Source organism: Stegodyphus dumicola, chromosome 12 (genome assembly GCF_044657685.1).
Source record: "Stegodyphus dumicola isolate Sdum_Otavi_A_Nest chromosome 12, ASM4465768v1".
NCBI classification, from domain to species: domain Eukaryota; kingdom Metazoa; phylum Arthropoda; class Arachnida; order Araneae; family Eresidae; genus Stegodyphus; species Stegodyphus dumicola.
The window spans coordinates 115113696-115140399 of NC_140779.1; the positions used below are offsets into that span (position 1 = coordinate 115113696).

General features: G+C 33.5%; 1 long non-coding RNA gene across 1 annotated transcript; it reads right to left on the reverse strand.

Moving 5' to 3' along the window:
• Nucleotides 1–8225: 8225 nt before the first annotated feature.
• On the reverse strand, nt 8226–24261 carry LOC146993731 (uncharacterized). Its single transcript, XR_015038264.1, has 3 exons — nt 24111–24261; nt 10540–10803; nt 8226–8374 (listed from the first exon to the last, which is right to left on the reverse strand). It is a non-coding gene; the product is annotated as an uncharacterized LOC146993731 (long non-coding RNA).
• Between the last annotated feature and the right edge of the window lie 2443 nt (nt 24262–26704).

Here is a 26704-nt window from a genome sequence, read left to right on the forward strand (position 1 = left end):
TTTCCAACGAGTCAATTTGCCAATTAAAGCGTTTTCCTGCCCTTGAAATTAGACATCAAGGCTAAACACCGAAGAAATAAGTAGTTCTAGGAGAGGTAAAGGTGAAATTTTTGGGGCATTATAAAATACAAACAGTAAAGAATAAAATAGGTCTCTTTTGATATGTAAACATTGTGTTGACAAGGTTTCTTGATTGCTCAGAATCATGTGTGAGAAGGGAGTTACCCTTGATTCATTTCTACTAAATATATGCCGTTGCGCTCATGGTAGAACATGTCTTTTCTCACATTGTTTTATAACGGAAGTTATAATTTTTTAGTAGGCTAGGCTTTACCAATGTTTAATGCAGTGCTTAAATTGCGCCGGAGACCACCGGAGCCCAGCTCCGGTACTTCTCAATTTTTAAGGTAAATTACAATTTTAGCCAGAGCTCCGGTAATAAGATGAAATAAGATGAGCTCCGGTACTTCTTTTTATAAAATGAACCACAATTTAAAGGGGAAAAAATTAGAATTCCTAACGTTTTAGTTTAACAATAAGCAGACCTCGCAATACTTTATTTCCCTAGAAATACGAACTCATGAGAACATGAAACGTTCAAGTAAAGTCCCCTCATTCACATGCGGAAACTTTTCTCTTTAAGAAGGGCAATAAATTTGAGGGAGTTTGTTTAGGAACGCCTAAATTTCTCACCCCGCCATCGTAGCTACTGTATTGTTATCGATGCTTACAGTTAATTATCCTCGCAGGAAGGAAAATTTATGCACTTAAATGTGCGTTAAGTGACAGCGAGTACAATAAGAGTGAAATATTGAGATAAACTGCTCAAGCATATCCTATACATCGTCTTCCCACAGTATCCACTAATAGGGGGAAGCGTAAACAGCAACTTTGCAATCATCCTTAAGAGTCAGATTCAGGACTCATTTTAACCCTGACACACATCTGCTTGATAGCTATAATTATATCAGCAGATAAATTCGGTCAAAGAGAACGTTCTCACTCACCAAAATTCCCCTCATTTTTTTGTTTCCACCCACTTATACCTTCATTCTGTTCGCCTTGGAATTTTCATCAGCTATACTTTAAGTATATTTAATTTTTGTGATGATAAAAGAACTCCCCCCCCCCTACGATCAGAGCTTAAATTGGATGGGAGCCCACCGTATCTCGTCTCCGGTGCTTCTTAGTTTTTGTAATAAATCATAATTCTAGCCGGAACGCACCGGAGCCCTGAATAAGAAGGCTGCGGCACTCCTTTTGTGGAATTGAAATACAATTTCAGTAAAAATTTTTATTTAACAATAAATAAATTTATTTAACAAATTTATTTTAACAATAAAATTATACTAGAAATCGCGTATTAAATTTCAATTTATCTCTTTACATTTTATTTAATTACTTCAAATCTTAATTATTTCAATAAATAATAATTAATTATCTAATAGTTATCAATTAAATTATTTAATTAATTGTATAATAATTATTGATTAAATAACAATTTATAAACATTAATTAAATAGCTATTAATTAATTTGATAGTAATTAAATATTTAATTTTAAAATTATTAATGAGTTTGATAGTTATTTTATTTATATATTTACTCTTTGCTGACGGTCTTCCACAGGGCTCGGGCACTTCTAATCTTAGAAATTAAGCCCCGGTTTAGGGTTATTCATTGGGTTATTCGGAAAGTAATTTCATTTCCTCCCAGCAGAGGGTTTAATTGCATTTTTCACTGCCAACTTCACGCTTAAGCTGCATAATCCTTACATATTTTGACAGCTGATACAGCAAGACTTGTTTATGAAAAAATTCGATTGATTCTTCGCAGTAGTTTTTGGTTCGTGCCCTTTGAAATATGGAAAGTGAAAAGCAACATTTTCGGCATATTTTACTTTTTTACTATCGAAAAGGTAAAAATGCTGTTCAAGCAAGAAAAAAATTATGTGATATGTATGGAGAAGATGTATTAACATAATGCCAGTGCCGAAATTTACAAAATTTCTATCCGGCAATTTTGATCTTGAAGATGCGCCATGTCCTGGAATGTCAGGTGAAGGTTATGAAGACATAATAAAGGCATTAAATGATGCAAAACGTCGAATAACAACTCGTGAGATTGCTAAGAGATTAACTTTATTGAATTCGAACATTCATGGTCATTTTAAAAGCCTAGGTTTAATTTCAAAAAGTTCGATACATGGGTTCCTTTGTGTTCTTAAGCTCTCCATCACCTTCAACTGACCTTGGCTGTGAAAAAATACAATTAAGACTTCTGTTGGAAAAAACGAAATTACTTTTCAAACTACCTAATATATTGCGGAGAACTCAGTTCACAAACGAATAGCTAATGAATTTCTTAATATTGAAATAGAATACGTAAATAATCATTTAATGAACCTTTCTTAAATTTCAAAACTAATACATCACAGTGATTTTCATTTTTAAAAACCTGATGGATGAAACCTTTCGTTGAAATCTCATGTGGACACCACATGGCTTCCTTATAGAGCTTATTAAATTATGCATATTTTTGTTACATCACATTTACACTTATTTCCTTCAGTCATTCTAACCTGAATAGTCGATCCCTCAAGATAAATTGAAAATGACATCAAAAAATTTTTAATTTTGATATTATATATCCTAGTCAATTTTTGTCGTACGGGAGTTAAACTTCTTATAACTTTTCAATAACGATTCATAACTTTCCCAAATGTAAACATAAGATCAGGGAGACCGTATTAAAGGTTAGATTTCGTTATTCGCTCAAAATTAATTTTTTTATAAATTTGAAAATGCAAAACATGAATAGTTTCGTCATTTAAAATACTTCTGTAATAGTAAGTATATGACTACGACCAACGATTGCGAAAATAAAGGCCGGGTTAGGATGTAAAAGCAGAGTAAGGGTGTGGATATGAATATAAATGTGTGTATTTCGTACAGCCGATTGCAATAAAAAAGGGAGGTGCACAACTGCATTTTATATCAGCCACATATACAAAATTTCGACATTCTACAGCTAATCGTTTTTTAGTTACGTGAGATACATACGAACGTACAAACGTACAGACGCCACAAATGAAACTATTTTTAATCTATTTTCAAATCCGTTTTTTGAAAAAAAAAAAAAAAAAAGAGTTTTTTATTCTATCCTCTCGTTCATACATCAAGCAAAAAATCGTCGAAATAGATTCGGGAACGGTTGAAATGGATATATCCGTTGAAATATGACACTCAAAATGTTTTTTGAGATGACAATAATTCCTTTACTTTGTACAAGGAATTAAAAATATATTTGAATTATTATTCAGCAAGAATTGGTTTGGTTAACTTACCATTATCAGTTTTAGAAAATGAAATCATTTAAATTTAAATACAGTGAAATTTGAAATCAATGTAATAACTGTTCTGTAAATTTTAAAAGAGATTTAGATCCAAATCGCCATCGTCAACAGCAGTATTATCCCGGTTGATTACAGACATGGATTATTTTTTTCCATAGGAATTAATGTAAAATGGATTAATTCGTTCTTGGCGTATTTAAATTTACAAAAGTATTTTGTGCACAAGTTTATGAACCAAAAATCAATGGAAATTTTTAAATATATATTTACAAAAATAAACACGATATTAAACAGGTAAAATAAACGAAAACTTAATTTTACTGTTAGAAGAAGAATGGAATGCACACGTGAAAAATGGCGAGGAAGATGCTATTGTTTGGATTGCGAAATTCCATTTTATAAAAACGTCAGATACTTAACTTTAGGGGCTTCTTCTTTTATTTTTTTCTTTGTTTCTAAGACCCACTTGACTGTGCTGGAGACTCATGACACTATCTAGAGACACCGTTTGTAATTTGAGGCGGTTTTTGTTCAGATAATTTGTTCGTCAAGTAGGCGTTGGTGATCCGAGATTTCACTTGTAGGGTTTATATTATTTTTACTAATAGTTATTTTAATTTACTAGCCTTTTCTGTCACTCCTTGTTTCCCTTGCATTTCCTCGCCAGGATGTAAATGATTTAAGGTGAACGAGAATGTACTTAAACTGAAATAGCGAAAAGGTTAGTCAGAACGTGTTTTCGTTATTGAGTGAGCCTGTTACTGACTATGCTCTAGCTGTTTGAATTCTGAATGCAGGCTTCTCATTCTTGCCGCCGAAGTTTAATATCAAGCCCTTACAGGTTTCTGAGTCAACTTGCTAGGTTAGATTAATTTGTGTAATCTTGGACTACTACTTACCTTTAAATACAGTTTGTTACCATTACCTTTAAGTTTCTCACAGTAAGTGGATGGTGAAACTGTAAGCACGTAGGACCATACGTCTGTACAACTCCAATTATTCGAACACCGACTATCCGAATCGCGATCAATCAACGATTTCAGACATTGAAAGGATCAAACCTACAATTTTAAACTTCGTGTCACTGCTTGAAAACGAAGATGACAATTTTTCAAGAAAATCAGTGAAGGCAGCAACAAACAAAAATTTAGAAGATGTCTTTTTCAAATGGTTTTTGCAGCAACGTTGTATGAGAAACCCAGTTTCGTGTCCGGTTCTTTGTGAAAAAGGGCTAAGATCTTAGCTCAAAATCTTAGCAAATCTTAGCTCTTAGCCTGGTTGTTCATCTGCAGAGTCATTAGGTTATTTTTAAAGCAGGAGTGATGAAACACCCTCGCCGGGAATCGAACTACGGACCTCTGGAATACGCGTCCAGCGTGCAGACCACTACACTACGAAGGCATACTAAAAAGGCGGGAGAAATACCTTATATACTCCCCCTTCTAAAGGGCGACTGGGGGTTTTTAGGGAACCCAATCGCCAAATCCTGGTTGTGAAGAATCATCATCCACCATCCTTTTAGTTCGGACGCGATTGTTTGCTTAAATGCTAATTGCTTATATTAGCCCAGTTGGGGTTTAATGAGCTATATTGATCTAATCCCCTAAAGGCAATCACAGTGTCAACTATTAGCTAGTCCCCAGCCAGGAAATCGGAGCAGGTAAGGAGCACCATTATAGAGTCATTAGGTTAGTTTTAAAGCAGGAGTGATGAAACACTCTCGCCGGGAATCGAACCACGGACTTCTGGAATACGCGCCCAGCGTGCAGACCACTACACTACGAAGGCATGCTAAGAAGGCTGGAGAAATACCTTATACATCCTTTAAAGCAGGTAACGGCTCACTAAGAAATTTTAAGTGCAGGCACGGTGTCTGCCAAACAGACAGAGATGCTCAGCAAGCAATGACTTTCAGCACTTGTAAAGACTGTACAGTACGCTATATAGCATGTACATAAAATGATGACTTTTCATTTTAATTAATTAAAACCTCTTTTTTCTTTAAAAATTTAAAAATGGTTTTTTTCTCCCATTTTCAACATATTCATTGCATACAGTAATTAATTTAAGTGCATGTAGACCCTTTCTTCATAAAAAAAAAATCCATTTATCCTAATTTTTTATTATCCGAATAGAGTCCGGTCTCAATTGATTCGGATAATTGGAGTTCTACTGTAACTGAGTAATAAGAAGATCTTTTATACCCTTCCCCTGTTGTAATCATCTTCTAGTTTTAGCGATAAGTCGCTACACAAACTTTCAAGTAAATATAGTAGGAGTTTATGCCAGCAAAGAAGATTAGATCTTACACACTGCATTCTAAAATATTGCTATTCGTATTTATATCAATCAGTCAAAGTATTAAAACTGCTCCTGGATTAAACAAATTTATGCCTATGCAGCCAACGTACGACGTATGTGACGATGTACATCTCGCAGACGAAATGTATAGAATCATGGACCAGATCTTTCGCATTCAGTATGTCGTTTAGCCTCAACAGAAGAAATAAATCATTTATCTGATATGGCTTCAAATACACGCATTTTAATGAAAACAGCAACGAAAATTTGTTACCGATATATGGGGTGTTCACAATTTAATCATAGTAATTGATAATAAAATTAAATTGAAAAGTAATTTTACGGAGCAACAGGACATAAGTCATATCAATATAATCTTCAGTTCGGGGAATTTTGTTCTTTCTAATTTTGAGGGTGGCAACAGGGAATTTGTTTGTTTGCAGACAAAATGGCGTCATGAATTTAAAACACAATGTGCGTTCTCTGGTTATGAGAAACAAAATCTTCGAAAACGGTTTAGAGGCGATTGCAGAATGAATTTACTAAACCTGCACCAATGGACAATCAATTAAAAGATGTTGAAAACACTTTCGAGAGACTGAACATGTTTTGCATGAAGGAAATCCATGTAGGCCGAGCGTCAGTGATGAAAATGTTTCCGCCATTCCAGGTGTGTTTTTGTGCAATCCCAATAAACCCACTCGCCGTGGTATTCTGCAAACAGGAATCCCCAGATCGACTTTTCATAAACTTGTTCATGAACAATCGAACCTGACTACGTATAAACTGCAGATTTGTCAATAAATCAAACCTAACGATTGAATCATTCGTAAGGAGTTTCTTGTAGACTGCATCAGTGATGATGATTAGTTTCTGCAGAAAATCGTGATTCAGTGATGAAGCAACATTTAATGTTTGAGGAGAAGTTAATCGACATAACTGAAGTATTTGGGTATCAAGAAACCTGCATATTATATGGAAAACTGGGTGAGGTATTTCTTAAATTAATGTCTGATGTGCAGTTACTCATAACAAAATGATTCGTTCATTCTTTTCGCGGATTCATCAATGAAGCAATTAAAAGAAATACAGCCAAACATTTTTTTCTAGCAGGATGGGGAGCACTGTCATTGGGCTAGACATGTACGTTTTCCTTTATGAAAATTCCCAGAAAGTTGGATTGATGTAGGTAGACCAATTTTATGGCTACCCCATTCTCCAGACGTCACACGACTTGACTTCGTTTTGTGGAGATACCTGAAGAACCGAGTTTATGCTGCAAAGATTCGCAACACGGAAGAATTAAAAAATCGAATCAACTACTGTGACTCCAGCGTTTAATAATGTCTGAAGGAAAATTGCAGCAGATTATATTCTCTCAGCAACAAATGGTAATCATGCTGAAAAATTCTTCAAAAAATTCTTTGAAGTACTAAATAAAATTCAGTCAGTCTTTCCTCCTTATCTCTTATTCTGTATTACTTAAAACATACCATTTTTCAGTGAATAAATTATGGACCCCCTGTACCATTCACTCTATACAGCACGGTAGATTATTTTTAAACTTATCATCTTCATACAAATCAGCGCATTACAGCCCCTTTTATAGCCAAAAATTTGGGTGAAAAGCAATTTGGAATTACATATTTTATCAGATAACTTATGGTTAGTCTTTGTTTCATGTGGAGAAGAAATGATTCACTTTTGGATTAGTGATTTTAGATGACGTTATTTTTGAATACATTCGATGATGAGTAAATGCCAGAAATATTTATTAAATTTAAAGAGAAATGACTGATGTCGAGGCGATTTATTTATAATTTATTACTCCACCGTTTTTATTAAGGTAATTTCAAGTCAGCGGGGTTTCACAGTAGTTAGTAAACAGTAAGCTGATCCAAGCAAAAGTTAAACTTGAGAGGAAAATTTTTTTATCACTAAATTTTACTGAGGGCAATAATATTAATATACTTCTACAAGTAAAGTGAAATTGATTACAGATTTGTTATAAACATGAAAATCGCGAATGCGATAGTGTTATGTAATTATTGCTGAGCGTTTTAAAAGCAAAAAATGCGCTCATTTCATTTATTTACATATATATATATATATAATCTAAATCTTATATTTTTTAATTATTCATGTATTTGATATAAATCAAAATACATTACTGTATTCACGTAGAACCAGCGTAATATTCATAAATTTACAGAAATAGTTTCAAAGAAGCAGAAGCGCAAATGACTTCAAAAATGATTTGAAAATTTTTGCACTTCTACAGCCGATAAGTAAGGTTCTACAGCCGATAAATAAAGTTCTATATTCTACCTTCGAAAATTAGTCCTATAAACTTTTAAAAGCTGATACGCGTTGTTTTAACTACTGCAATAATCGTTATTCGGCGGGTTATTTTAACTCAAATTTTCATTACTGTAATTTAAAAAAATTATTTCTAATTTCACGTATCGTGTACCTCGTACAGAATTGTTTGACTTTTTTTAATTTAAGAAAAATGATTAGCAAGAAATAAAGGAACATACAGAAGAGTTAAAAAATAAAAGGCATAAATATTACGGAAACTAAATGAATTTATTACATAAAGAATACATTGCACAACACTTCGATGACTTTATACAATGGAATGCTTGCAAAATATTACAATAAAATATTATAATAAAAATATATCACTCTGATGTTTGAGATATATGCTCTGAAGAATCTGGAAATAAAAATGCAAATAAATTAATAAATAAAAAACTGTCAATTGCATATGTATTACAAACCCTACAGAAAATATTCTAAAGAATTTCATAAACAGAGTCATCAGAATCGGATTCATACAAAAGGAAAAACCTCAGAAAATATTTGTCGTTTTAGATTAAATGTGCCTTTAAGAACTCTACGTTTTCAAATTACCACTGAAATCAGATAAATTATTAATATGATAGAATAAAATGTAGATATGTAAACAAAGCACATCATACTTACTTATAAAGACTAGAATAATTCAAAAATATTAAAAGCAGCAAAAAATACACATAACTAAAAATATGATGAAATATAAATAACGTTATTAAAACGATTTTTAGCATATGTTCATTACTTAAAAAAGCTAATTTTTATAAAAATGCAAGTAAATTTATTTTCCTGTTTGCAGAAGAAAAACTTCTTTTGTTTTTATAATACAGTTCAAATGATACAGTGGCTCACATTTGTTTTCAGACATTTGTCCGTTTGAAGTTTACATGCATAAATCTCGTACTAAATATCGAAACGCACATAAAAATCTTTTTTCCGAAATAGCGCTTTTTTTCTACTTCAAGCCTGTCTTGTTACAATTTAAATATCATAAAAATATACTTTGAAAAAAAAATAATTTATTCAAAACGTCGATAACTTATATTATAATGCTGACACTCGAGATTTAAAAAAAAATCTTTTGGCTGATAAAGTTCTAGACATAATTTATTATTTTAAATGCAAATACATCACAAGAATTATCGTCTGTATTTGGCAGTTATTACTTGTTTAGCAAAATATATTAAGAGCTTCATATCTGAAGAGACTATGACACGAAGCTACGTAGTTCTGCTGGAAATTTAGACATTCATCTTCTTAAAGATGGTAAAAGTATTAGAAATATCCTAGCAACCCTTGACGTAAAACATTCAACTATCTTTGATGTTAGTATATATCAGGTTTTTTTTTTTTTTTTTTATGCTGGAGACGTGAAAATGTGCAATGCCCTCGCTGCGACTTGAACCTTGAACCTCTCGAATACGCTTCCAGTTACACCACGAAGGCGTGAAGAAAGCAGGGGAAAAATACCTTATATACTCTCCCTTTTAAAAGGGTGACTGTGGAATATAGGATCCTAACGCCAGATCCTAGTTGTGATGACTTATCGTTCCTCACCATTTAGTTCGAGCGTCACTGTAGAAACATTAGGTTACTTTCAAGCAAGAATACATGAAGGTTCGGGTTTCGGAAGCAATGCTCCTTCCGAGACCTGAACCTGGAACTTTCGAATACGCGTCGAATATGCTTCCAATTACACCACGAAGGCATGCAGAAATGAGGGAGAAAATACCTTATATTATAAAGCGACAGATACTACGTGAAACTGTTGAAATTAAATGAAGTCTGGACCACGTTCCAAACTAATACGAAGGAATCCAGATTAATCCTATGAAAAATCAAACAAAACCCAAATATTTATGCTACAAAACATGCAGCGTATTTAAAGAAATACTTTCTAATAAACATTAATTTTGAAACCGTTAGAAATATCATTACAGCATACTGATATAATGAGTAATAAACAAGAAGCAAATCCTTTGTGAACAAGGAAAATATGTCTGACATTTGCAAAATCTATAAGCCAAGATTTATCATATTAAAATAAGTTACATATGCAAACGAGTCACAATTTGATATATTTAAATCAATTTCAAATTTTAAATTAAGCCTAATAGTCAAAGATTACACATTTGATTTAAAGCGATGATGACTCAAAACCTCTCACTAGCGTAACAATTTAAATGTCGGTAGCAACAACGCAAAGCTGAAGAATTAAAACCTTATCTGAGATGGTGAAACCTAGTAAATCATCTGCACTCCAAAACGAACCCTCAACTTAAATAATCTCAAACAGATTTGCATTCTGGTGTGAAAACGGAAAGGAGAAGTGACAGTAAAGACTGAAATTATAAATAATTGGTTAATTAAATAATAATAGTCCTACAAAATCGTTGATGAAAAAGGCATGAATCTGGTGAAATTTAAGAGTTATGCGACAATCACATCTTACAGAAACAAATTACAAAATAATTAACAAAATCATGAAATTTGTTCCACTCACGTACAAGTATTTAAGTAACTTACCCACTATTTCATCGCTCCACAGAAGTTCTCGGATGTTGATAGAAGGATCTGTCATGATTACAACAGCAGTTATTTGAGCAAAGAATGTAATCATGAGGATGACAGTCAACAGTGTGGCAGTCCACGTGGATATTAGGAGATAAGGAGCAGTAAAAACGGTCTGAGGCCATGGCAGTAAATGATTGCCGGTGGTAATAGCAGCCAAACGCAAAGAAGACATCTTATTTCTACTTGTCAGTATCTGCATAGAACTTCGAACATCACCTGTGAAATATAACCATAAGTGAAATAAATAATAAAGTGCAAAGTTGCAGTACTTTAGTATGCATGCGACTACATAATGGTAGCCCAACATTTAAGTTAATAATTTTTGCTTGCTCACTGGGAAAGCTCTAGAGTTTTATTTCCTAAAGAAATACAAGAAAAAAGCTAGAGCCTGTATAGCAACACATGTACACCCCCCCCCCCCGCGACAGTTCTGTATCTCTCATTCTACTGGCCCGATTGACGAAATTTAACTTGTATTTTTCCTGTTCTAAAAGCGCGACTTAGGATATGTCTTATATTTACAAACAGTTTTGTTTTAACTTAGGTATTTCGACACACTATCGAACTTTTTCTTGAAGGACAGACCGATTTTTTTTTCCATATTTCGATTCTACGACTTAAATTATGCCCAAATACTAAATTTTGTCAAATTTGGCGAGAAACTTGTCGAGCAGTTTAAAAATTTATCTTGGTGCATTTTGTTTTTCAGTTTGCGCCAAGAATAATTTGCTTGACGAAATTCTTAATTTATAGTAACCTATTTTCCTTTCTCCTTTCATTGCGGACGAGCTGAAAAAAGGTGCTTCATTCATTTTTTCAAATAATTTTAAAAAGTGCGTATTATCGTTTATAACAAATATAAGTTCAAAATGCGCCAATACATAAATTCACGTATATCTTTGGAAACTTTGAATAAAAAAACTTAAACAATTTTTTAGTTATGCCTAGAAATACATCTACTTTAAGAAGATGGTAAAAAATTTATAGGTTAAAATTTAAAAAATTTTTGGAAAATATTATAAAAAGTACTACAAAAACCACCCGTGTGATTTTTATGAAAATTAACAACTTGATATAATCTAAGACGAAGAATCAAAATATGAAAAAAATATATATGTCATTTCAGAAAAAGTCGGATTTTGTGTCAGAATACCTATGTTAAAACAGCGCTATATATAAATCTAATATATGTCCTAACTCACGCTTTCGAGACGTAAAAAACGCAAGTTAAACTTCGTCAATCGGGCAAATAGAACGAGAGATTTTGAGCGTTTCCCTTTTCTTGTGCAAGGTATACCAGAAATAATTTAAATTTAGATAAAGCTAAATTTAACGTTGAGAGCAAATTGAATTTTGCTAAGCATAAGAGATTAGAGCTTCTGTGGATAATAGCACACACCATTTTACTTTTCTAAAAAAATAATATTAAAATAATCAGTGTATTTCAGCTGCTCAAGTAATCCCATTAATCTGTGGTTAAAAAATAATAAAGATTAGAGAAAGAAATTGCAAAGGCTATGAAAACTTTTATCCACAACTACCGAAACGTTTAAATAATATAAATATCAAAGCGGAAAATTAACGCTATCGGTTTAATTGATTATCAAGTAAAATTATTTAGTTCTTCAATTCTTTGATCAAAAACTTTAGAAACCGTTCTGCTGGTGAAGTACATGAAAGCTTGATCTCCATTAGTGGCGGAACATTTAAACTTCTGCAGGAATTCCTTTGTCCAAATGGACTTTTTTTAACGGGAATATTGCTTTAATAAAATATCTGTGATCAGTAGATTGCTATTTAACTGATTATACTAAAGAAAATATGGGCGTCGGCTTAAGAGAAGAGACGTTTTCGTGGAGATCTTTCTAGGAAAAATGGCTCGTATACACATTACATGAGAGAAACCACTAAAATACCGATACAATGAGACCATACACTGAAGTGACAAAAGTCATGGGATACCTCCAAATATTTTGTCGGTCCTCCTTTTGCCCGGCGAAGTGCAGCAACTCGACGTGGCATGGACTCAACAAGTCGTTGGAAGTCCCCTGCAGGAATATTGAGCCATGCTGCCTCTATAGATGTCCATAATTGTGAAAGTGTTGAATGTGTAGGGTTTTGGGCACGAACTGACCTCTCGATGATGTCCCATAAATGTTCGATGGGATTCATGTCGGGCGATCTAGGTGGCCAGATCATTCGCTGGAATTGTTCAGAATGCTCTTCTAACCAATCGCGAACAATTGTGGCCCGGTGACATGGCGCATTGTTGACATGGCAATCCATAAAAATCCTATTGTTGTTTGAGTACGTGAAGTCCATGAATGGCTGTAAGTGATCTCAAAGTAGCTGAAGGTATCCATTTCCAGTCAATGATCGGTTCAGTTGCACCAGAGGACCGAGTCCATGCCATGTAGAAACAGCCATTATGGAACCACCACCAGCTTGAACAGTGCCTTGTTGACAACTTGGGTCCATGGCTTCGTGGGGTCTGCGCCACACTCGAACCCTAATATCAGCTCTTACCAACTGAAATCGTGACTCATCTGACCAAGCCACGGTTTTCCATTCGTTTAGGGACCAACCGATATGCTCACGAGCCCACGAGAGTCGCTGCAGGCGTTGTCATGCTGTCAGTAAAGGCACTCGAATCGGTCTTCTGCTGGCATAGCTCAAGGAAGACAAATTTCGCCGCACTGTCCTATCGGACACGTTCCTCGTACGTCCCACATTGATTTCTGCGGTTATTTGACGCAGTGTTGCTTGTCTGTGAACATTGACAACTCTACGCAGACGTCGCTGGTCTCGGTCGTTAAGTGCAGGTGGTCGGCCACTGCTCTGTCCATGGTGAGATGTTATGCCTGAAATTAGATACTCTCGGCACACTCTTGACACTGTGGATCTCGGAATGTTGAATTCCCTAACGATATCCGAAATGGAATGACCCGTGCGTCTAGCTCCAACTACCATTTCGCGTTCGAAGTCTGTTAATTCTCGTCGTGCGGCCATAATCACGTCAAAGTCTCTTCACATGAATAACTTGAACAAAAATGAAAGCCCTGCCAAAGCACTTCGCATTTATACATTTTCTACGCGATACTACTGCCATCTGTATATCTGCATATTGCTATCCCATGACTTTTGTCACTTCAGTGTATGTCGGGATTCGATCTCAAATCGAACTACCAGTATTCAACAATCTAATCCATTCAGCTATTGTGGGTTTAGTAGACAAGGCCGGATTTGTTTCCAGAAATTTTTGATCGCCAGTAATTGAGGAAAGGTGTGGTGGTGTGGTGTATTTAATTATGGCAAAGCACACTGGGGCTATCTGCCTAAGAGGAGGGATGTCTTCGTGGAGGACTTTCTAAGGGAAACTTGCTCGTATACACGTTACACAAAACCACGAAAACACCCATGCAGCCAACCCGTTCGCGGGATTCGAACCTCGGACCGAACTACCAGTGTTCAGCGACTTTACCGCTCGGTCGCTGGTGGGCTCTAATTGAGGAAAGGATAGCAGCAGTCATAATTATATAAATCAGCCGGCTTAGTACAAAACAGGACGGATGCAATTTGAAATCTGCCGTTAGATATAGATGTAGCAGATACTAGTACCCACTATGAATTAAAAAATTCAGATATTTCGTAACCTTTCAAAGCTCAAATTATTTAGACACTTTAATAGCACTTGAGTAATGTGGTTTTAAAAATTCTTTTAAATGTTCTTTTTAAATGTTCTTTTTTGATAAATATTTATTATTCTCTTCACAATGAAACAGAAATTACTTTATACAATCTAAAAAATCTGATGTGCACAGAACATGACTTCGTTGTATGACCTATTAAATATTCTTTTTAGAACAACAATAAACTGATATGAAATATTTTTAGATATTTATTATTAGACTAACTACATATATAAAGTGTTATTATATATGTAGTTAGATTTCGTTAATTTTTGAAAATTAATATTTTTGAAATTTGATATTGCCAAAACATGAATACTTTTGTCATTTAAAATCCTTCTGTAATTGGAAGTATATGACTACGACCAATAATTGAAAATAAATGCCGGGTAAAGGGGTAGGTGTATGTATATGTACATTGCAAAAAAAAGGGGGGAGGGCAGTTCTATATCTCTCGTTCTACTGCGCCGATTGACGAAATTCAGATTGCGCTTTTCATGTCTGGAAAGCGCAACTTAGGATATATATTAGATTTAATACATAGCGTTGTTCTAATATAGGTATTTTGATACAAAATTGGACTTTCTGAAATGACATAAAAAATTTTTTCCATATACCGATTCTACGTCTTAAATTATGCTAATTTTGTAAAATTTGATGGGAAATTTACGGAGAAATTCAAAAATTTATCTTGGCGTATTTTTTCAGTTTGCGCCAAGAATAATTCACTTGGCGAACTTTTTACTTTATAGCAACCTGTTTTCATTGTAGACGAGCGGGAAAAAAGTGAATCGTTCATACTTTCAAATAATTTTAACAAAGTGCGTAAACCACATTTGGCATTATTATCGCTGATAATATATATGCCAAAATTTTCAAACTCGCAAGTACGTAAATTCACGTATATCTTAAGAAATTTTGAATAAAAAATTGTAATTTTTTGTAGTATGCTTAGAAATACATCTACTTTAAGACGATGGTGAACATTTTATAGGTTAATTCAAACTTTTTTCGTAAAATTTATAAGAATTATTTTAAAATGCAAATTTTAAAAATAAATCATAAAAATTTGGTGAATTTTATTTGGAATCAGCCTAAATTTCGAAATGTGAATGGAAGAATCAAAAATGTTTAATATAAAAAGAGATATTAATAAATATATCCAAATTCAACCAACATGGAGGAGCTAAAATTTTAAGAGCTAATTTTTTAAAAATTACTCGTGCGATTTTTGCAAAACTTGCCAATCCGGCATTATCTGAGTCCTAGAACCGAAATATGGAAAAAAATTGGCATGTCATTTTAGAAAAAGTCCGATTTTATGTCAAAATACCTATGTTACAATGATGTTATATATAGATCTAATACATATACTAAGTCGTACTTTCGAGACATGAAAAACGCAATTCCGTCAATCGGTTCAGTAGAATGAGAGATATAGAATTGTGCCCCTCTTTTTTTCACAGTGTACGTATATATATATATAGAGAGAGAGAGATACTTTTGGTACAGAGGGATACTTTCGGCACAGCCAATTGCAATAAAAAAGGGATGCGCACTATTAGATATTATAGCAGCTCCCTATACAAAATTTAAGTGTTCTACTGTTTAATGGTTTTTGAGTTATGCGAGATATATACGTACATACGTACATACGTACATACAGACGTCACAGAAAAAAATTATTTTAAATCCATTTTAAATCCATTTTACAGACTGTTTTGGAAACAAAAATCCTTTATTCAGTCCATTAACACAGACTCACTAATTTAAAAAAAAAAAAAAATCTGAAAGCTTTTAGATTTTATATTACGCCCAGAAGAGCGTTTTCTTTAACTCTCTGTGTGTCCTCTTCATTTATTAAATATCATGTTCTTCGCACTTAAACCATAAAAATTCAGTTCAACAACAATAACGCAAAATAATTTTAAAATGACCGACTCTTTAGAATATGCGATACGTATAGTCTCGCGTCCAGGTGATATTTATTTATTTATTTATTTTATTTTATTTTATTTATTTATTTATTTGTACGGTATTGCCATTGCTCACTTTGAAACCGTTGAGTTTGTTAATCAAAAATTCGTTGAAGTTTTACAAAATATGAAATAGATATTAAAACAAATTCCAAATTTGGGCTTTCAGATGCACATATTCGGGTAGAAACATATGTTATTCAATATTTGATAGGTCTAGGTACCGTTGTTTTATCAGTGTAACAGTTGTTTTACAGTGCAAGAAACATGCATACATTTATGCATAGTCTTTAGATACAGGGCTGTAATATTTGGTGGCAACAATTTGAAAAGTGAACCGACATTTATAGTGAACCAACGCAAAACGCCTTTTGGGCTAAAAAGAAAATTGTTAAAATGGATTCGGGAAGATTCAAATGAATAGTTCCGTTGAAATATAATATCCGAAATTTTCTGAATTTATAACACTTCTTTTACTTCGCACAAGGAAGCAAAAAGGGCCCACGAAATCTTGTGTAAATCTCATATTTCCTAGTATGAATGAATAAAATTTAATTTTAGATTATTGTTGCATGTACGTATGTCAATACGAAATCATAAAATTTTCTTATTAGCTTTTAAAGGATTTCTTCGAAAAACTTCTTTCCGCACCGTTTACTCTCCTTTCCCTTTTTCCAGGTTAAGTGTTCTCGTTAGTGAAAGCGGGTTTTCCTATTTCCATCCAAGCGCAACATGTTTTTAAGCCAACAAATTAAGTACATTAAAGATTTTCTTATGTAATCCCGCTTCCATAACAACTTATTTACACGTCTGGGTTAACATTATAAATTGACAGGTAATTAGACTTTATTGACTGTCGAAAAGATTAACTGTATGTTGCTCATAAATGGCCAGCGAGAAAATAAGAGGGAATGCCATGGTGATGGCTGTGATTCAGAAATTGTTATTTTTGCTACTAACTAAGGAGTAATTTATTTATTAAAATATGGGAAAATAACGCGCAACATTATTTTCACATATTTCAATATTATTAATTTTATATATATATACATTATTTTCACATATTTAATATTATTTTTTTTAATATTATTTCACACATTTTAATATTATTACACTTATGCTTGATTTGCGCATTATTTTCCATATGTGAAAATAATGCACACGCAGCGCACGGAACTGTGTATCGGAAACTCTAAGGATATGCTCATTTTAACCCTTTCAGGGACGGTGGTTTCGTCTTGAAACCTCATTTTCAACATTTTTTTTAATTTAGAAAATTTGGTTTCATTTTCTCAAAACCGCTGCTAAAATTAAATTACTTCTTAAAGCTGATAACAGATGGCAGCACCAAACCTTTTTGGGCATCCATTAATCGATATGAATAATTCAAAAATAGCTTGTTATAAGAACAAAAAACCTAACAATTTTTAATTTTTCCACAATATATTTTATGAGCATGCATCAATGATTAATGAAATGTCCTTAGATCACAAAAAAAGTAATGGAACCCTTTTAATTTTGAATGTTTTCATCACGGTTTCAGTATGAAACCACCGCCCCTCTGAGACATCGAAGAAAGGATCAGATGACGCTGTCGAGAGAGTGTTTATTGCTTTCAAATCACTGCTGTAAACAGTTGCACCATATCTTTGTTTGAGTGGCTTCAAAGATGAGGATTTATGGAGCTTTTGAGAGAGGGTTTCTTGTTTTTTACAAAGACACAGAGCACACTGAAGAATACTCATAGTTTTTATTCTGCTTCTCTTAGCCGTTGCTTTTCTCATGCGTCTAGTTCATAGTAAAATATTTGTATACATCTAAATTTATTTTATTTTCACATATAATTTTCTTAGTTTTTAACATAATTTTTAAAAATATTTCACAGTTTTATGCAAGTAATTTAGTGCATTATTAGTTACTTTTTGTCTCATATTTTTGTTCCCTGTTTTAAATTTTTTATTTATAATTAAAACTGCGTTTTTATGCAAATATTACTTATTCATTAGTTGTTCAGTAATTTACTAGTATAATCTGCAATTTGGGTTACGTTCAGATACTTTCCAGCAAAGTAAAGATAAATAAGCAAATATTTAGTCTTAAATGCTCTAGACGGGCGCTGGTTTCAATGCGAAAAATTTTTTTAAACTCATTTCTGTTGTCTATAGGACCATTGCATGTCATTATGCTTACTTTTTCAAAACTTTTAAAAAATCATAACATTGCGAGTGTGAAGAATATGATATTTAATAAATAAAGGTAACACACAAAACATTAAAAAATAACGCCCCTTTGCACGAAATTTACAATCTAAAACATTTCAGATTTTTTTAAAAGTTTTTTAAATTATTTTCTTTTAATTTGATATTGACAAAACATCACTAAAATACTTCAGTAATTCGAAGACTATAACTACGATCAACGATTGCGAAACTAAAGGACGGGTTATGCTTATATAAGTATACACTTTTGGTACTACCACTGCAATAGAAAAGGAGGTGGTGTATGTTGTAGCAGTTCCATATAGGCATATACAAAACTTCGATGTTCTACGGCTAATCGTTTTTGAGCCGTGTGAGTTATATGCGTACGTACAGACGTCACGAAAAAAATTCGTTTTGAATCCACTTTTAATTTTGGAATAAGGAGACCCTTTTTTGACCATACGTACAGACGTAGCTAAAAAAATAGTCAAAATGGATTCGGGAATCATCAAAATGGATATTTCCGTCAAAATCTGATTTCCAAAATTTTTCGAGATTACAGTACCTCCTTGACTTCGTACAAGGAAATGAAAGGATTATTAAAATAAATATATCCTTAAATAATACCCCAATAGTAGTTAGTTTCCTTTTTCAGAAACCTTCTTTAAGATTACTATATATCAGATGTAACTCAAGGAGAAATTTCCTCACAGAAAGGCAAAATTATAATTCCGATACATTACAAATATATCTAGAACTAATTAGAGATATAATTCCTTTCTGTTTCCTTCAATAAATTTCAAATATCTTTTAGCACAACTTAAATTTTGGACATAATTTATCAGCGAACTTCGATACTTGAAATTATTCCCTTCGCAGAAACTTATTTTGCTGCTTTTGGTACAATAATAAAATTCAACGTTTAAATATTTTAATATCCGGAGGCTGAATTAAATTTTTTAAAAGCAGTTCCTTTAATCAGAGACATATGACTTTACAACCTTATTTTTCCTTTCAAATAATAATGTTTAAGTCTTTCGTTACTGAGTTAAAGATTTTACGAAGCTTTATAAATGATTAAAACACCTGAAATAGGCTGTTTTGTGACACTTTTTTTAGCACTGTAAAGCATGTCATTTTTTCAGATCCTCATCTGAACAGAACTTATTCCGCAAACGAGCGCAAGAGTTTTTCCATTCCTGAGAATATCTAGAAATCTTCTGATACTAAATCTGGAAGTTTAAGCTACATGAAAAGTACACTAGCTCTGTTCCATAAATTTTAATGTAACTTGAACAAGCAACATTGTCTGAAATCCGTGGAAGCAACATGAAGACACAACAACTACATGCAAACAAGCAATGTCTTGAAGGAAAAAAAACCAGTGTTACTTGAGCAAGCAACGGTCTTTTCATGGCTCAATGCAAATGGCTTTTCACGATGTTTTCTGGTCACAGTTTCCAGTCTGCTCGTAGGTTGGCAGTAGTAGCTTCTGTAGATGGATGGCTTTCCAAAATGTGTTTTATCGACTATTCGCCCTAATTTCCGTCTTTGAAATGCCTCCAAAAGTCCTTCATGAAAGCAACTTTTCCCTTAGACAGTCCTTGTATGCTTTATTATAACTTCCAACCCCCTCGTTAACATACAACTAGTGAAACACGACTAAGCGTTTTAGAACATTATGAACCATGCGGCAATATTTCAGTATTTAATAAATTCCTTTCCCAAGTTTAAACATAAAATTCCAATCGCTCCTTTGCCTGTTTTCACAGAGATGCCTTACCCGTTCACCACGGCAAAACGTAATTGGTGCCTTCGCTCGCTGTGACCAAAGAATAAAATTCAAACTGCAGATTTCAAGCATTTCGATAACAAGACCTTCACGAAATCAAATATATAATTTGGAACGTCAGGAAAGGGATGTAAGGTGTTTTCTCTCTCCTTTCAGCATGCCTTCGGGGTGTAATGGTAGCACAATCGGCGCGTATTCGAGAGGTCCAGGGTTCGATTCCCAGCGGGGGCACTGCTCATTTTTCATGTACTAAAATGTAATGTACAATAATTAATCACCCCCAGGATTTGGCGAGTGGGTCTCCTTATTCCTTGTCTTTAAATGGGAGATTATATAAGGTATTTGCTCTCTCCTTTCAGCATACCATCGTGGTGTTACGGTAGCACACCCGGGAATGGGCGTATTCGCCGTGGCCATTTCGCCGTGGCCGTTTCGCTGTCGCGCCGTTTCGTCGTTGGGCCGCTTTGCCGTCGGACGTTTCGGCGTCAAGATATATTTTTCTTTAACGACTGTATTACATCTTGCCGTATTATATTAAATTGATTTAAATTCATAACTCGGGTTAGTTTAATAATTTAATAAATATTTTACATAAAATAATTTATAAAATGCTTTTGTGCACAGTTTCATACAAATACACCGTTACACATGACATATTAATTTTAAGAGAGTAAGGTGCTGACAAGATTCCAAAGTAATTTCGTTTTCCATTCAGATTTCATAAAAGTGTGAATTTCCTGCTTGTATAAGTGAGTAATTTCTCTGAACTGGACGATTAAAATTTCAAGAAATTTTGACGAATCATATAAATATTGTACCCACATAATTTTAAAATCCATAATATAACTTCTGTTATATCAGAAGTTTATCCCCAGTTCTCTTCGCTACTGACATAATTTTCCAACTAACTATTTGTAATTTCTTTATATCTCATACTTGAACATAATTATATATATTAAAAGCAACCTTTATTGTTGCTTATTCTGTTTACCCTTTATGTACCCTTTACTTGTACATAAAGGGTAAACAGAATTATTAAACTAAATAAATTTAATACGAGTATAATACGGCAAAGATAAAATACAGTTATGTAAAGAAAAATACGTTTTGACGGCGCGACGTCCCGACGGCGAAGCGGTCACGGTGAAATGGCGACGGCGAAATGTCCTAGACCCAGCACACTTGGCCCGTATTCGAGAAATCCAGGTTCGTCCCAGGGAAGGCATTGCTCCTTTTTCCGGTCTCGTGCTTTAAAATAACTTGATACAGTGAAATATAGCCATCTTAAAATTTTCATACAGCGCTTTTATATTAATGTTTAAGAATGTAATGATAAAAGAAAATTATTTAGAAATGGTGGAATAAGATTGTTTTTTGGGTTTATTACTTCGATGTTAGTTATTTTCATCGTTTTGGTTATTGATGTTCTGTTTGATTATTGATGTTAGTTATGCAAAACTTGATTATGCGAGTTACGTTCAATGACGCTGTTCTGAATGACTTTTATAAAAAAAAAGTTGGATGAGAATAATCTTTAATTAGAACGATTACCTTTTATACGATGAGAGATCTAAATTTTAATCTAGTTCGAATAAACTATTTTAGTATACTGTTAAATAATTTTTCTGAATAGTACGAATAACAAATAAAATGTGTTAATATAAAAATTTCATTTCAAAATCTGATACATCGAAGTGTTTACCATTAAAGTTAAAAATTTTTTAAGCTATAAAATATGAAGATAATGTTAAAATTAAATAGAAATTGCAATATAAAATTTTAATGTAGTTTTCACTGATGCAATTTTAAGCTAAGCAGTTACAACAGGCCTATTAATTTAAGAACTTTTACGAATCAGACGACTAGAAGTTAAAAAACATCAGATGTTATTTAAAATAATCTATTGGAAATGGCAAAGCCAAATACTACAATGATATCGTTCCAACGTAAATTAATGTTACGTGGAAAATTGTACATTTATTTAATTAAGAAAAGAAATAATTAACCAAGACGTAGCTGTGCTTTTATTTCATTAGACTAGTCGCGTACGAGGCTTGCAACAAATATTTCCTTTGAGTTCCAATACTTTCTACTTTGCTAAAAAACGAATTCCATAAACTGAAAACAATAAAATATTGAGGTGTTTAAAAACTAGAGCGCATAGCCTTCTCAGTTTAGGGCTGCCATTCGTGTTTGACAAATTTTTGTCAAAATCCTGAAAATTCTTGAAAAATCCTGAAAAATTTATCCATAAAATACGAGTATCACATAATCTAGTTCGAAGATGTGAAAGAAATTAATTATATAAAATATAAATGTATAAAATTATATAACATTATATAAAATGTATAAAATTATATAAAATGCATAAAATTATATAAACTATAAAGAAATGAATTATATAAAATATTATTGGAGGTACTAAGGCCACAAGAATCATTCCAAGAAGAATCCACAAGAATAATATTCATACATTTGCAGGTTAGTTTCGAAAATAATAGTAATAAACCTTTATTGTTAAATAAATTGAAATTAAACTCAAAAGGAATTTAAATTTTAAATACTCTGGAATTTGTTTTGGAACATCTTTTGTACACTGAAGAAAATACCAAAATAGTAGAAAACAAGCATTTAAGAGTGGCGGGAATCTGAAAGAGAATGCATGCATATTTCTCGCACGCATTTTTCTCTGAAAAAATAACGGTACCTAGAGCTATTCCATTTTGAGTAACGCAGTCCTCCACCCGAACATGGGCACGTAGAGACTCAAATTTTGAGTTTCGAATTTGTTTCATTGGTTTTTTTTTTTTTTTTTTTTTCCATATTCTGTAAAACTAACGAATTTTTGATTAACAAACCCGACGATTATTTCAACGATTTGAAACAAACAAATCGTGGAGTTTGATCAACAAATTCAACGATTTCAAAGCAAGTAGTGGCAACGTTATATGGAATAAAACATTTTCAACTCCAGCGCGCGAGACTCTCTCTCGAAATTCTAAAGCTATGACATTTTTAAATATTTTGTGATTTTGTTGTTGAATCAAATCTTATGCGGCGTAAGCTCCAAGAAAGTTTGCTATTGAATTGTAAATGGTGTTAGTGTGAAGAACATGATGCTTAAAAATAAAGCTAAAAAGACAAAAAAAAATGGATTATCAGTTTAATAGCGGACTAGTAGACTCAGCGAGAGCTTAAAAAACTTTAACAACCGCTTTTGGGCGAACGTTAAAATTTGAAACCTTTCAGATTTTTTCTTTTTTATTTGATTTGATTCGGACGATAATTTATACAAAACTATAAATCCTGCAATCGGCATGTTGTATGGCGTTAAGGATTTTTTTTTCATTTATTATAAATTAATGGTGCAAAATAAAACATGCTATTACTTATTAATACATACCGATTGTGTTAAATAAATCAATGTGTTACTTTGATGAGTAATGCAGTTTTGTCGTACGGTAGATAAACATCGGACTTAATACAACTTCCTATTGTGGTCTGACCTTTATTTTTAACGAAAGGACCTTACTCTCTAATTTGAAACAACGACACCCCTTCAAGACGTTAGTTGCCAATTTAAATAATTTTTCTAAACATTCCCTCTTGGGAATATCTCTTGTTGTCGCGTAAACGGTCAATTTAATCTGTTTTTTCCTGAATCATATAGTTTTTAAATTAAACGATTAATTAGTATGCAGAGCAATTTTACAATCTCTGAGATTTCGATAATCTCGTGCATTGTAATACAACATCCGCCAACAATAAGCGTTTTGCACGTGTAAAGCGCTATACTCGTCAAAAGCAAACAGGATGTAGGAAAAAGTGAAACTTTCATAACAGAGATACAGGAATCTTCACTTACCATGGCTTTCTCCAAGGTGAATTTCCTTCTTCTCCGAGTTACATAATGAAGGAAAGCGTTTTGCTCTTTCCGATGGCCTACTTTTCAAAGAGAAGGAAGTATTTCGCTTAATGCCTGAGGGGCACTTCCGGGACAGTGAATCGGACACTCCCCACTAAACTGAATATTCTTAAGAAGATAAAAGTTCCATATTAATCGGCAATTAGCATTCGGCGGAATATTTCTTCTTTAAAATCGCAAAACATAACCATATCTACACAGCATTCAGGCATTAGTTAATATACATGAAAGGACAATTCACTCATTAAAAAAAGGAAATGAAAGATAATAATAAATGAAAGATTTAACGTTTTGTGTGTTACCTTTATTTATTAAATATCACGTTCTTTGCACTTAAACCATAAAATGCAGTTCAACAGCAATGTCGCAAAATAATTTTAAAATGAGCCTATCTTTTTCGGATTTCCGATACAGAGTCTCGAGCGCTGGAGATAGAAATGTTTTTTCTGTACAACGTTGCCATTGCGCGCTTTGAAATCCTAGAGTTTGTTAATCAAACATTCGTTAAACTTTTACAAAATATGAAATCCATAATAAAACAAATTTCAAATTTGGACTTTCAGATGCCCATATTCGCAATAAGGTTACGTCATTCAAAATTGGATGGCTCTAGGTACCGTTGTTTTATCACAATGAGAGAAACATACATACATTTATGTAGATTCTTCATTATTTAATGCCTTCAAACATAATGCAAGGCGATAGTATTTGTTGGCAACGACTTGAAAAGTGATACAGCCTTTTAAAGTTTTCAACGCAAATTCGCAAAACGAAAACAATGGTCCTTCAGAGACAATGTTATGAAATGTACAGGCGCGGTAAGATGGCTTCCCCGCAAAGCAGTTTTAGGGTTGCTATAAAGGGCAAAAGAGGGCAGGGTTGTCACATTTGACAAAAAATCGCCCGTTTGGTGACAAAATTGGCGATATACCATGGACGGATGGAGAATCTTCTGAAACGAATTCTTACCGGTTTAGCCCAGAATGTTCTCGAACACAAGCCGAAAGCTATATAAACCCTGCTGGTCCGCAGTCAGTTAGTGTGTCTCAGAGAGTGTGCCTCGTCTAGCAAGCCGTGCGGAGTCGATCGAGTTGACAGCCGGGCAATGAGTGCCGAGTGGATCGTCGAGTGCACCGAAAGAGTCTCGTAGAGTATCGCGGTTAGTGCATCGTCGAGAGAGCGTGTTGAGCTCCGGAAACGACTGAACCGAGAGTCAGGAGCTGTGCTCTGTGCGTCGTCGAGTGCATCGCGAGTTGTAGCATGGAGAGTCTCGAGAGTACGTGGAGTTCCGAGAACGACCAAGCAGAGTCGGGAGCTATACTCCGGAAAGCAGAGTCGGGTGCTTTGTAGGAAGCTGTCTCCACTGTGATAGCCTGATAACCTGAAGGCTGTGTCGCTGATCGTGTCAGCGTGTTTATAGTAGTTCATCGACGACTGTAAAACGTGTTTTGGAGCTGTCTAATTGCGTATTGTCTAAATAAAGAGCGTTTCGATACTTCATCAAGTGTCGTCGTTATTCACTCCAAATCTACAAACCCGTACGAATGTGAAGGAAGAAAATAACGCAACAACTGGTGTCCGAAGAATAGGAAAAACGAAACAATAAATACGAAAGATAATAACAAATGAAACATAATTCAGTCATCAGTTATATGCATGAAAATTATATACATGAAAGATAATTTCCCATAATACAGCTTATAGCTTATTCGGCATGACCGGCTTTATCCGGTCATGAGATTTTTTGTCACTTGGTACATATTAGCTTCTAACTTAAGATATTTTGCTTTCTTACTTTCTTTAATATTGTAAATGTAATTTTAATGAATGTAAGTTTATCAAAATAGAGACTAAAATAAGTAACTATATGAATTTAGCTAATAAATGCTGCATAAATACAGGTCTTCATGACGGATTCAAAAACCCGTGCCGCTCAGAGGGTTAAAAAATTTATGTTTGTAGCTGGTCTCGTTTGTTTAACCTAATAAGTTTACAAATTTTATCGCCTATGAATTATATCATGCCCAGGACTGGAAGACTGCGTCTACCGTTGGCATAAGTCTTGAGAGTACCATATGTGTGACAGTTAAACTTTGCCCAGTTCTGTCCCTGGACGACTCGAAGAATGTCTTACACCTATTCACCTACTACCAAACCACTCGAGAGGACCTTTGACTCGCCACATATTTTAAGTTCTCTCATGCAGCTAAGACACTATGCATTTACAAACATACATCTGAAAGGCTAAAAGAGTTTTAATTCAATTACTCAATTAAAATCAGCGAAAGTGTAAAGTTACTGGTTAATTTGTTGTTTATTTTTTATTGTGGGGTATTAGTATCTAATTAATATCATCAGAATCTATGAATAAATTATTAGTTAATTAAATCAGAATACGCAGTGTTCTTTTATTGTTCATAATCCCATTTCTAAACCATGATGACGTGTGAATTAAAATGCGCCATCTTTGGCCGTTAAGTCTTAAGCATTTGTGGATGGATTTCAAACAACATTCGTGAAGTAGTAATTATTTT